Below are 15,770 nucleotides of genomic sequence, written 5' to 3'. Positions count from 1 at the left end.
AGCAGAGAAACAACCAAGTGCCCTTTCTTTCTATGTTAACTTTACATGCAAAGTTTTTATAATGTTTTTTAAACCTCAAGTTGAAACTTCTCCACTATCCAGCTCTGCATGAACCCGATAAGTAGTAGGACCAAGGTGCCTTTTTATATTTATGCAATGTTTCTCATTTGGTTGCTTTTTTAATGACTATATTCATATATATAAATAAGATAAATTAGGATATGCCTTACTGGACAACTGGGGGACAGATCAGACTCCTGGTAACACAGAGACTTTTCCTATTCATCATTAAAACACCTAGAAAAGGAACAATGCAACACAGAGCTCAAGGTTTCACATCTTGCCTCTGCCACTAACCCGCACAGACAGGGTGAAAGCTGCTCAGTACCTCCATTTGCTCCTCTAAATGACAGTGCTTGGCAATACATCAGCTGGGGGGGTTGAGACTAACTCTTGTAAACCAGTTTCGATTCCTTCCATCATGTCTCTCATTAAGTGTAAATTGCCTCCAGGGAAAGGCAGCTGATTAAACAGATTCCTCAGTGACATAATGAATTTACAAAACCCCTCTAGTTTTGCTGGGTACGTTCGGGGAAAAATATCTTCAGCCACTGAGGGCAAAGTCCACTGAGAGGAAGAATCACTCCATTTCCTATGCCTTGGGGCCTGAGAAACCTTCCCCACCCATATCAGGGGCCTGAAAGGAGATCCCTGCTGTGTGCTGGAAGGGAAGATGAGAAGGACAGGGACACAGTTATCCATCCATCCATCCACCCATGGCACCAACACATCAGCCCACTGTGCCTATGCCAAAGTGTGCAGGTCACAGCCTCCTTGCTTTCCTTGGCAGTGCAGCCTAGCCCAGCCAGCTTCCCCACAGCAAAGCTCTCCAAGGCAAACTGTGCACAGAGAAGTACTGCCTCTCGGCACAGGAAAGATGTAGGAGGCTTTTTCCAGTGTTCAGACCCTGTTTTTAATGTGATTCAGCTCCGCAGAGTCCATAAGGATGACACGGGTTGTGCTTTATTAGCAGTTAGGTTAATGTTTGGAAATAAAAAGACTGATGGTTTTATCTGTTTAATCATTTGGTGCTGCCAAGAGCGACCATAAGCACAGCCCAATGGTGCATGAAGAGAATACAGTCAGACATTCGTTTCCCACCACTAAAATCCAAACATTAGCATACAAGTAGTGTATCAGGCTGGCAGGGGCAGGCAGCCAGGATTGCAACTATTGGAGTGACTCAACCATCATAATTTTCTTCATGGAGATTTTCAACCTCCCCGCAATGGAAGGAAGTAGGGATGGATGAGATGGGCTAATTTCAAAGTCTGGCAGTTCATTTGTGTTTGCCCAGCTTTCCTGTGCCCTCAGCTGAACTAGGCTACAGAGCTAAGGAGCTAAGGACTAAAAGACTGTAATTTTTCCTCAATATTATTTCATTTGTTTGTATGAGTTCCCCCTCTCTTTTTTCTTAAATCTCCTCCTCTCAGGTACATTCTTCAGCAAAGAGTAGCTGCAATGAAGATTCACCACATGTAACCAGGTGATACTCCTGACCTGCCATATGCAGCCAGCAGCAGCTACAGCAATTTATCACTGAAAAGCAATCGGACGGCTGGATCACACGGTCAGCTGGCACCCAGACAACACTGGATGTGGCAGATGACACCAGTGCAAAGAGCAGAATAAGAGACAATGGGAGCCAACAGACACAAGGACATTGTCTGAACAGACCATAGCTATCTCAGATAGTGCCTACCATCATTTATCACTGAGTAAATGCAGCCATTGGATTCACTGGTCCTTCAAAACATACATAGAGCAGAGTCTGGCCAATTTTGGCTGAGTTACACAAAATACTTTTCCTTTAGTACACAAAGTCAAAAGGGAGAGAAGTCACTGAAACAATCACAGCAGAGTTGCACTCCAAGCAAAGCTTCCTTAGACACACAAACACACACCCTACCCACTTCTGGGAAGGTGCATGCCTGGGTATGTAACAGTCCAGCTGGCCCAACAATTCCAAAGTGTAAGTAGTGCACTGTCATAAGACCACTGCAGAGCTTATAACCAGCCACATAGAGTGCATTGTGCAAAAGCTTCTTAGCAGTCACACAAGTGGGCTATCATGTAGGGGCCTGGCTAGCCATATTAAATGAGACAGAGCTTCTGCAGGGCTGGTAGAACTGAAACACAGGGACTTAAGGCCCCTAAAGCTTCTACAATTGTCCCACATCTAATTCATAAAATCACAGAATAGTTAGGGTTGGAAAGGACCTTAAGATCACCCAGTTCCAACCGCTTGCCATGAACATGGATGCCTCGCACTAGATCATGTTGCCCAAGGCTCTGTCCAACCTGTCCTTGAACACTGCCAGGGATGGAGCATTTACCACTTGGGCAACCCATTCCAGTGCCTCATCGCCCTAGGTTTTTTTCTAAGGAAGAAGTAAAGAACTTCTTTCTTACAACTAACCTGAACTTTGCCTGTTTAAGTTTAAACCCACTGCCTTTCTCCTATTTGTATTCTGTTGATATATGCTCTTTCCAGTTAAAAGGACAACAGCAGCAGCCCATGTTCTCAATCACCTTCTCATGTCTGTGGTAGTTCAGAAAGAAGATGTTGTGAGGAGCTGCCCATGGCTTTAATGTGTCAGCTCAACACTATAAATCCTTTTCCTCTGCCAGTGCTATGCTGTTTGCTAGCACAAAAATAAGCTGAGCCTGAGCTCTACCTACTCTCCCTGCCTTTCCTCATATATTTAGGAAAATAGCTAGAGCACAACTCCCACACATCGTACAAGATCCAGACTCACGCAGCCCTAAAGGAACCTTTTTCCTGTCCCAAGTCTATGCTAGAACTAGTCAAAATTTAACACTTGCAAGATTATAACATTGCTGGGGGCAGAAAATGGAGTGGAGGGAGGAAATACAAACACACCTGAACACGAGCTGCCACTTCCATAGCTAACAACACCACACAATGCAAAGCTAAAAGAAAGATAAAATTGAAAAGTCTTACCACCATCTCTTTAACCTGCGGCTCAAGGCCACCTCTACTCCACAACTACGTAGTTTCCCTCCAGCTTCACATTTGCAGCCTTGCCACCCTAATGAGAAATCTTTGCCAGCTGGATCTAGCTCTCAAAGCAATCTCTGTAATGAGTACAGGCACCTGGGGACCTACCTGCCTGGCTCAGGAGGAGGATTTCGTTTGTTTTTCCAATCCCCCGTACTGCATACCCTCCTTTGAGGCTGTGATAAGGGAATGCCAGACCACCTGGCAACAAGAGCAGATGAAGAGGGAGGGGACTGATGAAGAGCTGAGATGTGGGTGGTAGCCAGGGTGGGAGGAAAGGGTTAGAATCATAGAATTGTTTAGGTTGGAAAAGATCTTTAAGATCATCAAGTCCAACCATTGACTTAATATGATCAACTCTGCCACTGAACCATGTCTTGAAGTGCCACATCTGCATGGCTTTTAGATGCCTTTGGGGATGGTGACTCCACTACTTCCCCGGCAGTCTGTTCCAGTTTTGGTGAAGAAATTTTTCCTAATATCCAGTCTAAACCTCCCCTGGTGCAGCTTGAGGCCATTTCCTCTTATCCCATCGCTTGTCACTTGGGAGATGAGACTGACCCTCAGCTCACTACAACCTCCTCTCAGGTAGTTGTAGAGAACAATGAAGTCCCCCCTGACCCTCCTTTTCTCCAGGCTAAATAACTCCAGTTCCCACAGCTGCTTCTCACAGGACTTGTGCTCTAGGCCCTTCAGCAGCTTTGCTCCTTCCTTGCCTGTTCCTTCTGCTCAGAGCTCTTTGGTATGACCTCCCACCTTTGATGTCAAGCCCGAGAAGAAGGTGTAGGGTGCTGGTGTCCAATAAAACTGTCTTTTTATATTATAGCTTTGTTTCTTTTTTATACTTCCCCCCCCCCATTTTGTTTGCTGTGTTTCAGTCACAGCTAGCTAGGAAGGGGAGGCTTCACTTTCTCATGAAGTTACTGTTCAGTCAAAGCCCAACTTTAAAAATACATTTGCTAAATATGCACTATTCACTCTTGTCCTCAGCAATTTGATTGGCAGAAATAAGAGCTGCAAAAGCGGATCTTGTCAGTCATTCTCAAGCCTTCCTTTATATGGAAACAATCACCTGCCATTTCAACCATATTTTTAAAGGGGCACAGTGCATTTAATAGGATGCACACACCTGCAATCGCAACCTCTTCATTTTCTAGTGACATATTATTTGTGGGGATTGCAGATGTGCACAGGCAGGGTAACAGATCCTTCCAGGTAGCACTTGAAACCCATCCTGGCCTATTTCCTAACATTTTCTGTAAATACACTGCATATACGTGTACATCTGCATCTACTTTCCATCACACAGACACCCACTAGTGCAGCTCTGAGCATGTGTCTCACGAAACCCAAAGGATGAGCATATGTTCACATGCAGGAGAGACACTGTACCGTAATGCACCTTGTGGCTGTGGGAAGTGGAAGGCACGGGTGTTTGCTCTGGAACAGGTCACATTGTCTCTCTTGCACAAGGTGGGCCCAATATGGAGGAGATTCTGCTATTTTGTATTTTTATATTCACCCTTTTCTTTTAGGGTTACAGCAGAGGACTGGGATGACACATGGTCATCACTTGCATGTTGTGGACACAGACTGTATGTCATGCACACCCACTAATTTCAGATGTACCTTTCAAAAGCAGCGAGTACCCATGGCACTGGCTGTACCCTAAGAGACATGGAGACACTCAGCAACCTTAAAAGAAGCCTGATGCTGCGGTCACAAGTTATGTTTGGAGAATGGTTCCACAACAAGTGAAACATTTATTTTTCATTAAGAGCCCACCTAAGAATTAAACAAGAGTTATTCTATGGTAAATTTTGCTACAGCATTTCTGGGACAGGATGTCCAGAGAACAAGCATTCTTCATCTTATCATCAGAACGTCTCAAATCTGACCTAAAATACAATTTGGTGCCAGGTGTAGTACTGCGTTTGTGGTCTGTTACAAATGTCAGCCAGCGAGGGAATGTGTTGGGTTATGGCACACAAGTAAAAAGCACAGAGCTAAGTTCAGCTGCATTTGCATTTGCTAGGAAAGGAAATAATTATTCTATTTGTTTTTCTTCCAAGATGGGAATAGCAAATGTTTTCTCACCTCTCTGAGGGGAAAAAATCACACCCAATATGGTTAAGGTGCATCCCTTTTTACTGAGCAGCATGACAACCTTGCAATTTGAACAGGGTTGGGTTTTTTTCTGGCTCTTACCTTCTGGGTTTTTTTTGTTGCCTTTTCTTTTTTTTTCTCCTTTAAAGTGGTTTATCCTTGAAAGATGCCTCATGCATGAACATCTTGGGTTGTTTCCTGAAAAATGGCAGAGCTCATAAGTAAAAGGAATGGGTAGGGCAGAAGTGAAGCTCATTTGCAAACATGCCTTTAGAGGAGCTGATTTTACTGTAATCTGGAGGCAAATACTGGACCGTAGAGCAAAAAAAACCCCAACCCAAATCTTAAAACAAGCCCTGCTGTTCTGTCCCCAGTAGCAGGCAGATTGGTCCTTCCTAGCGGCCTGATGTGATTTGTCTCTTGGAGGATGTGCTGTGATACCACCAAGGGTGCTGCTTTTGTGGCAAATATGCTGCAGCTGAGATTCCCTTTTCCAAAGCTCAGATACACCTGGCAAGCCAGTGGCCAGATGAGCATTTGGATGTTTGTGTCCCATGACCAAAGGCAGGGCTTTGGTAGAAGCACAGGAGCAAAGCAGATGTGTGGACTTGGAATGCCCCCAGCACTGCTGCTTTTTTGATCCACTGCACCTTTTTGGGGACCCTCCATTTTTCAGCCACCGGATGCTATGGCACGGATTTCTTGACATGTGGTGTGGCTTTCTCTGACCGAAGGCCTTGTGAGAGGGAAGCCTTTGGGCACAGCTCATCCATGAGTTCCCTTGCCTCCCTCAGCTCCAGTGATAGCAACCTGTGTCCCTGCATTACTCCTTGGATTCAGTTCCCTCGCATAAAGTGATCTTCAGAGTGAACATCAGAATGTGTTTTCTGGGCCAAGGCTTTTTCCCCAGCAGGCTTCAGAAAGGCCTGTTTGCTTCTCTCAGGGCTGGTGTCACTGTCTCTCTTCAGCCTCTGCAGCCAAGTGCTGTCCTCAGCATAAGCCAGCAGTGCCTTTCCCAGCTACATTGCACTCTGACTGTGGTACTTTGATCAATCAAAGCTAATCAAGGGCAGGTCAAATTGAGGTACCATGTGGATTTCCTTGTCCAGCTCATGTCTTAGCCCTGACCACACACAGGACAAACTCCTCCTCAGCCTGCCGTTGCTTTCTTAGCAGTTTTTGCTCTGCCCATGGTGATGCTGGTGACAGGGGAGGAAATCCAGATCTATATGAAGAGATGCACAGAAAAGAACTGCATTAGCACTTAAGTCCCAAACCTTGTGGTGAAACTGCGCTTTCTCCCTGGAGGTGGGGAGGGGAGCATGGCTTAGCTGGAGGCAGTAGGGGCTGCAGCCTGCAGGCTCAATGTACTGCCCAAGCTGCTGTACCAGGCACGCGGTAGGTGAGTTAAGGACATACTTGAAGCCTTAATTTTTAGTTTCCTAGGTTTTGTCAGTTTAAGCCAGATTCCTAATGTTATTTTAATGCAGTTGTTTTGTGTGTGAATAATATGCTTTCTATGCCAAACCACAAGCTCTGGAACTAGTATCTCATAAAAATGCCTAGAGTCCAAAGCTAATAGCTGTTATTCAGCTGGTCGAGTAATGCCTAAAAAGTTACAGATTAACGCTATTCCCCAGGGGAAGGTAAAATTAAACTTGACTTCTGGTGGGGCTGGGTGTTATTTCTTGCAGTGTCTGAGCCTGGGCTGGGGGACACAGCTCACTGCACACCCTGGCTGCTCTGTGGCAACGCTTGGCATTGTGAATGCGTGCAGAGAGTGCTGCGTGGGCTCTACCTGGCACACCAGCAGGCAGATGTTGGGGGTGTGAGAGATTTCCATCAGTTTTCCCTTAAAAAAGCCCCTGCCCTTCCAGCAACACTCCATCCAGCAATCATAGGATCATGGAATAGTTTGGGTCGGAAGGGACCTTCAAAGGTCACCAAGTGTAACCCTCCTACAATGAGCAGGAACACCTTCAGCTATATCAGGTTGCTCAGAACCTTATCCAGCTTAGCCCCGAATGTCCCCAGGGGCTCATCCTCACCCAGCCCTGCTGCTATGGGCAGTGATTCAGGGGATGCTGAAAAGGCTGGGGGGCCATGGACAGGACAGACAGTCATTTGCTCCTCAGGCCATCAGTGTTCGAGTGAGTGTCAGCTGGGGTGAGATGAGGTCCTGTGTCCACCAGCCTGGCACAGTGAGCAGGAGCCAGTGCTGGGGCCAGCAAGAAGGCAGATGCCCCTTCCCCTCCCAGAGGGTCTGAATGGGGCATCAGTGACCTGCAGGGAGCAGAGCTGGGAGTGGAGGGGACTGGCAATAAGGGTGAAGCTGTCACTTGGTGCTTGAAATTGAGCCACAGGATGTCAGTGCAGCCTGTGTGAATGCCATACTTGCTGAAAGAAATTACTGTCTCCTCTCAAGAGCACACAGGAAGATTTCTTTCCTAGAACACCTTCTTATTTAGGAAACTCACATCACAACAACAAGGCAGAATGCTTATTTGGGAATAAGAAATTGAGATGTGGCCCTGAGTCAAGGTTTGCATGTAGGCACCATGGCAGAAAGTTTGACAGCGCAGCAGAGGCAGCTGCTGGCTCAGTAATGAACACAGAGCTGGATGGGCTGGAGGCTCAGACAGCTGGTGTTTGCTGCCTGCATCCTCTGATACCGGCTGTGGAGTTGTAAGGTATCTGTTATTTTCCTCTTACAACACAAAGGGATTAGCTAGATTAGCTTCTGCAGACGTGAGAAAGAAATGTGTCATGAAGACTGTTTATTTTGTCCTAATTGGATTCACACCCTCTTTCTGAATAAACCTCATTTTACTCCAGCGGTTTTTCATGGCTGTGTATGCTGAGTTCTTCCAGGGATGGGCAAGCAAGTCTCAGCTTCGGTGAGGAAAGTGAAGGGGTTGTGTTGCAGTTACTCAGGGCAGATAGCCTGCAAGCAGCGTGGCCCAGGAAGCTCTCATGGTCATGTCCCAGGTGATGCTTCATGGTCACGGACAGTTTTTGGCAGCATGAGGTAAAAGCCACTCTTTGATCAGGGAAATCTAAGCTTTTCAGTCTTTGTGGACATGACATCCACACCTGCTTTGAGTAAGCTGCAGCACAACATTGCGACCCAAATGCATGGTGATGCTGCCCATCAGAAAGCAGCATATGCCAGTCCCCCTTCAGCAGAATGAGCCATGCTGTATGCTAAAATTGTCAGCAAATTTTCTGTTGCAGTTCCATCATCTTTTCTAGCTGGTGTGGAACACTGTACAAAAGTTATCTTTGTCTGCTGTTTTTCTTGGACCACTCACTCAGAAACATGGAAAGTACCTGCAGCAGGGGTGGGCCTCTTGAGTTGTCCTTTACATCTCTGGAAACAAAATGAGCTCAGGTGGAAAAAAAAGAAGAGCAAGCGTGGTTCAAGAATCCTAGGTCTGGGTGTTTGCAAACTGATAAACATCCTCTCTGTGTTAATCCCACTAAACAAGTAAATGCTTTTCACTCCCATGTCCTTTTCACTGTGCAAACTTTCGACGTCTCTGTACTGGCCACTGTGATTTGAAGCTCTACCTCTGAGTCAGATGGGTATCAAACACCTCAGACCAGCTGGACTGAGCAATGCCCTCTTGATGAGCACAGCAGAAACCAGACACAAAATAAATGAGATTTTGGGAGGAGTCTAAGATTATGCCTGCATATGCATTACAGAGTTAAGCCCTAAATATGAAATTCTTCCATTTATTTCTTGTTCCTACAGAGAACAAATGAATGGTACAGCAGGAGAGCACATTTCTCCAGAGCGCGTTTGGTCCTGCAGTTTCCAAAGATGCCCTGTATTTGGGGATGACTCTTCATCTCCACCAACCTGTGACTTGCCTGAGAGAGTGGGGTAGGTCTTATTGGAATTTGTGCACACAACATTTCTCTTTTATTACTGTTTTGGTTGTGTTTCTCCCCACGACAGATTGTTGTATTTCCTGTTGGCTTTGTTACTCTATGACTGGACACTGAAGCATCAAATAAATCCATACGCTAGGTACATTCTCTGTTTGAGGTGGGTATTGGAGTGATTTGGTATATAGATTGCCATAATTTTCAATGATATCTTTTGCCTTGCTCATTTCATCTTGCAGAACTCATTTGCTTTAATACTGTGAAAGCTCATGGTAGGTGCTAAATAAACATTTCAAACTATAAAAAAAGTTACTGGCCAACTGTGAAGTGGTAAAATCACACATGCGAGCAGAGCACTCAATTCTGCAGGGCAACCTTCAGATTCCCCCCTTTCTCTTCCTGTGCTGTCTCATTTGCAGCACACCATATGAGGTTTTGACATTCTCCCTCCCTGCACAGTTCCATAGAGCAGTATACATTCTGACCTCCCAAAAAACAGCCAGAAAAAAAAGCCCAAAATAACAACTATGTGATCAAACTAACTTGAAGGAACTTTTTCTCATATAGACAATACAGTTTATTTTTCCTTATCTTAATTTCTGGAGTGCCAGAGCCATCTTAGAAAATTTCCCCTCAATATTTAGCCTGAATCAAACATAGAATTTTCCTAGCAGGGAATATTCCAGTCTACAGAATGAAAGTAAAAGGAAAATAACTGAAATCAGACCCTGCTACTAGAAAATATGACACAACCTGAACAATGGGAAACACCATAATACAGGAATCACTGCATCTACTGAAGGTTGCCACCTCTGCAATGGAGCTGCCAGTTGCTCTGGTTCCACAAAGCAGTGCTAATACAGATTTTTAGAGCAGGAAGCAAACAAGAATATTACTTCTGAGGGAAATCAACAGTAAAATTAGGAGAGCTGGTATTATAAGCATCACTTTCCCAACATAGTGCCCATGCAGCACAGTGAGAAAGGCTTGATAGTACAAGCAAGGACAGGACAGGCTCTAAAGGGTCTCCCAGCTAAAAAGTGGGTGGGGAGAACCAACAGGCTTCCAGTCCCTTTCTCACTGTCCTTCCAGAGGGAAATGTAAGTAAATGGAACAGGCTCTTCCTCTGCAGATGGATAGTAAAGATTTATGGATAGCTTGATTCAGAACTTTCTAACTTTTGGAAATGTAGAACAACCCATCTGTCTGTTGCCTTTTTAGCAAGCTGGAAATTGAAGGACACTGCATAAACTGAGGGAAAACCCCAACAGTCTTCAGCACAAATTCAATTAAATCTCTGCCTTCAGCAGCTTCCGCATCACAGAAACCTTGGGAATACAGGAGGACTAGGGCATGAGGCCTTAAGAAGCCAGAGCAGAAATCAATGTTGTTTCCTTTCAAGAGAAACTATAAATAGTATTTAGCATCTCCAAGCAGGCAAGTTCATAAGGGAGCCTGCCTGATTGTGGACTGGCTTCTTTGTCAACTTAGTATTCAGGAGAGGGAAGAATTGCCATAGCAACATTCCCAACTTCTGACATGTATCATGCAGATCATGTAGTCAAGGCAGCGCAGCACCCTCACACATGTGCTCTGTGAACTTTTGCATTCCTGACAATATTAAAGACAGAACTATGTCTCATGATTGACACACTTGCCTGTGTGTCTTTATGATGCCTTAAAAAAATATGGAAATGCTCCCCTTCCCCCATCATCCTCCTTTGAACTGTTTTCTCTTCTCCATCCCACTGAAATGATGAGAACAGCTCATGTCCCAGATCCGCAGATATATGTTCCTGACAGTAGTCCTACGCTATGCAAATGTGTAAATTGCAAAATGTAGAGGGTTTAAAAGAATTAAGTATATCCAGCAGAACCCATATTCTGAATTAAAGCACTGAAAGGAACTAGAAATCTTCCTGTACATGCATAATTAATGTTCTATTAAACAAAGCCTTACATCTTTTTTCTATTGTTATTGCCCTTTTTTTTCTTCTTTGAGTTAGCCCAAAATCTCCAGACACACACACACCAGCCAGACCTATGGCACATGCCAATATACGTATTGCTCTGTGCGGGAGCTGAGTTCATAAGCAAAGCAGATACAGGTTTGCAGCCAAAGCCTGGCTAACCCCTGCGATGGTTTGGACTATGTGAGCTTCCTGGTGAAGGACAAGCACCACACATTACACAGGGCTAAGCTGTGGGCCAGTACAAACAGGATGCTGCAGCAGTGTGCAGTAAAATCTCCTCTGTAACCCTGACAGCAGTGCCAGCCAGGTACTTGACTTTACAAGTGCTCTTGATTTAATCACAGGTCACCCAGTGGGCCTCCTTCTAAGCTTACTGTCTATCCAGTATTGTGGCTCCTTTCCAAAACCCTGTAACACCAGAAATAGTTGGAATATAATTATACCACTCTATATATAAGCCTCTAACTATGCCTATCCTACCAGTGGTTCTGACATTAGAGGCATCACAATATACTGTCTCATGCCTATGTTTTTTTTCCCTCAGACCTGGGATTTTATGTGATGCCCTTGGCAGGATGCTGATGACACCATTTCGACATAAGCTTGGCCTCAGTAGCTCCTTCTTCAAGGAATGGGCTCAAAATTCTGTGTAACTCTATGGCCTCGGCAGAAGGAGACCAAAACCCACTTTGACTGAGTGCTTCTCTCTGGACTGGAGATGCACTTAGCTGTGGCCTACACCTAAGTGGGGTGGTTTTTATAATGAGGTTAGTTTATTTTCCTATGGTCTTCTTTCTTACACAGCTCCCCAGACCTGCCTCAGGAGTGCTCACTGCAAAGTGTTCCCGTTGGATGGCAGAAGCTTCCACTGTTTGTGCCAAAGGAGCTCCTTTGTATAATGGTCTACTGGAAGCAAGTCACCTTCAGATGGTGCCAGTTTTTTATCTTTCCCCCTCACTCCCCATTCCTGTCCATACTGTCCAATTATGCTCCAGTCAGCATTGCTTAATGGTTCAGCTGGGATTACTTCTCCAATGAGCTCCTGAGTTTCACCCAGATTTGAGAACACTTCCTGCTCATTCCAAGAAATAAACATTCAAGAAATTCCTTCTTTTTAACTTGTCCCATGGTGACTCTTGGCTGGACTACATTCAGATAGTTGAGGTCCTCCATTATCATAATTTTTGCTGCCTCTCTAAGTATTCTGTGCTTAATTGCCTCTTCCTACTCTATGACTAATAACACTCCTGTTCTGTTAAGCCACCTCTAGAGAAAATGGTTTGCAGCTTAATACCAGTAGCAGAAGAGGAAGAGGGATGATCTCCCCCTCTTTTATCCCATTACATCTGTCAGGTGTAAACTTAAGAAGCCAAATTGGGAGTCATTATTATGTAAGAATAATTTATTTTATTTTACATAGAACCTAAGCTAAAATGATTCTATGTATAAAGCTATCCAGGCACTCTTCTGTTTGTAAAATCAGACATCCAGAAATGTAGTACTACAGAGCACTGCAGCCACAGATCATCCCTATTGCTACAGTCAGGATGGCCAGCAGCTCACCAGCCTTACTCCCAGGAGGAAAGTGGGAGCACAAGGAGCTGCCAGTTTGGAGTTACAGTGGAATTACATGTCAAGAATGATGCCTTTCACAGTGCCTGGTTTCTTTCCATGTTAAGCAAATAACTGCCATTTAACATCTGGCTGTTGTTATTTGTTTCTACAGAAGATCATATGTGTACATAGATCTGTGCGCATGTGTGTGTTTAACTTTCATGTACACAATATTCCTACAGTGTGGACTATCTGCATATTAAAAAAAGCATAGAGATACTATGTCCTAGTACTGACTGTACTGTAGCAATCTCTATATTTAGAATGCACAGTGGAGATACTTCTCAGCCTAATGGTAGATGTTTACTTTTCAATACACAAGCTATATATAAAATGCTGAACTTGGAGACCATGAGTAGCTACAATACAAATTACATGAAAAATGCTACTTTTGTCTCATTTTACACAGCTCTGAGGAGCAGCAGATACCTCCTCTGGTGGGCCACGAAGTCTGTGGCCTGCCTTTCGAATTTCCGTACTGGCATTTATTGTTCCGAGGTTCAAATCCCTTTACAGCTGCGGTCTGAACAAGAAAAGGGCACTTAAGGGATTAAGACTACAACTTGCTCTTCTGGGCTACATTAAAGTCCATTGATTTCCATCTGCTACTTGAACAAAACAGAGTGCATTTTTTATAAAACTAAAATTGCTTATTTTGGAGAAAATACATTAAATATATTTGATGTTTATGGTCTGTAAATTGGACAGTTCTGTTTTTCTTAGACTTACTTAATAATACAAGTACAAGGAAGCCACTATCCTCAAAAGACCTATTTTCACCCTAAGCACAAAAAGCTCTTCATTTTGTCATCAGAAGCACTACAGAAAGCATCCCACTTGCAAGTCCACTTGCCCCTCATTCAGCAAAGCCCCTGCCCTGAAAAGCATACGCCTGTGCTTGGAGCTCTGCATGTGCCCAAGCAGTGTTCTTAAACAGATAATCTCTTTACCTTCCAGGCTAAATAGGATAGCCCAAATATATGAGAAAACTCTCAGTTTTCTTTCCTTTCCTGCAACACCTGTGACCCCAGCTTAAGCGGCTGGCTACAGAGCACGTGGAGCTTTGAACCACATGAGCAGAGCAGGGCTGCTGGGATACACTAGCAGAAATGACCTCTTTGACTACTATGCACTGTGGTTCAATTAGGAGCTTTCTTTGCTGCAGATGGAAAATGCCTGTCACCAGCATTTGCCCCTGCTCACATGAAACACAGGAGCATTAAAAGACAGGATTAGTAGCATAACTTCTCCAAGGATGAATTCAGAGGTGACCTCAACTACACATCTACTGCTTGCTCCATTATTCCCAGGGCAGGAACACCAAACCTGCCTCAGTGATGCTAACCTCAGGTTGATGGTCTCTTCAGAACTGTAGTTTAACTCAAGTTTTAGATTATAAATCCTTTCAGTGTTCAGAAAAATGGCATCTGAGTCTTCAAAGGCTACCAAAGGGTGTTCCAGAGCACTGACCAATCTTTATAGAAAAACTGAAGAACAAATTGTGGTTAGGATTTGGAATACACTTTGAATAGCAAATTCAATGGGAAAAATCAACTAAGAAATGTATGCCTTACACACCATCACTACATGAGAGCCTGCAGAATGGTTACCCATTTTTCAGTCTACTCCCAGTGTCCAAGCAGCTTTGACATGCACTAGTGGTAATTTAGCTAATATTACTCACGTGGGCAGAGAAGCAAATAATCAACTTAAAATTGGGGAAAGTATTTGTAATTTTTCCTTTAAAATAAGCCAACTGCTGCTCCAGAGAGACAGCGAACTATGGTTTTATTACACACAAACTGAATCATAGACTAAATTAATTTTGTTTTGAAATTGTGGCAAAATTTTGCAAATTATGGCAATGCTTTTATAACACGCTATTATGGGAACTGTGCATGTATGTTCTGGGGTAGCTAAATGCACAAAGTCAGGATGACATTTTTTTTTTGTACTGAAATCTATGGCAACTCTGTGGCTAGACTTTCTAACTAGCCTTAAAAAAAAGCCCAAACTTTTTTGTGTTCTATCCTAAGTCAAGATTACAAAGCCAGGCATTCAAGACTGAGGTATTAATAATGTCAGAATTAAGGCTGTCTGTTCAACCTTAATTTGGCCCCTTGTAGCATGAATTATGATATTGCCTTCAATTAGAGGATCACACATTTTTTCCTATGCCTCATTCATAACTCATGATGGATGGTGCTCACTAAATGATGAAACTGTATTTTTTCCTTGTGGTTCAAGGTGTGGCAGCCTGCCTTATTTACTGCATGCTATATTCTTCTCTGACAACCAAGTTAATGGTTCCTTCACAGAGTTTTCTACGTGGTTTATCATTACAGCCACAACATAAACAAACATTACTAATTTCATTTTACTGCAATACCCAAGGGAAAGGCTAGAGTTTTTTCACTTAGTTTATCCACCTACAACCAATTTTCATTGCTCAGTTTCATCAAAGCTTTGCTTCCTTCATCTTTGGTTTAGGCAGCTTTATCTGCAGCAGCTTTGTGGGGGTACCGACAAAACATGGGAACCAAAGACGGGATCCCTATTCTGGTGTGTGTCTTGGGTAGTCAGGCCTGGAGAAGGTCAACAGATCAGGGATGGGCCACAAGATGGATTATTCCTAAAGCTGATAAACAGTTTTCAGAATTACCTGTGCACTCATGGAAGTGCAGGCATATTTTTCCTAAAATCTGGACAAAACCCAAGAGATTTTCCCCATAAATTCAGAAGTGCTGCTATCTTGCATCAATGCTATCCTTCTTCCAAAGACCCATATCCACAGCAAGAGAAAGTAAAGTTTTCCAGACATGACTTTTTTTTCCATAGACTTGCACTTGAAAATAGATGACTTGTTCTGTCAAAAAGTTTTCCACCAAAAAAATAGTTCCCCCAAGAGAAATACCTTTCAGGGACAATTTCAGCCACGGTGGTTGAAATTTGGCAAGCTTACAAGTGACTTTTACTTTAGTCATCATTCATCCATCATCTTTCTTAAGACTGATAGATTGTGTAATTCTAAAGGGAATGAACACAGTTGAGAAGAGCACACTCTGGGTAACAGGCCCCTAAGTTATTTATATCATGGTTCA

The sequence above is a fragment of the Melopsittacus undulatus genome, chromosome 3, assembly GCF_012275295.1.
Source record: "Melopsittacus undulatus isolate bMelUnd1 chromosome 3, bMelUnd1.mat.Z, whole genome shotgun sequence".
Lineage (NCBI taxonomy): Eukaryota > Metazoa > Chordata > Aves > Psittaciformes > Psittaculidae > Melopsittacus > Melopsittacus undulatus.
This window is presented reverse-complemented; position numbering follows the sequence as displayed.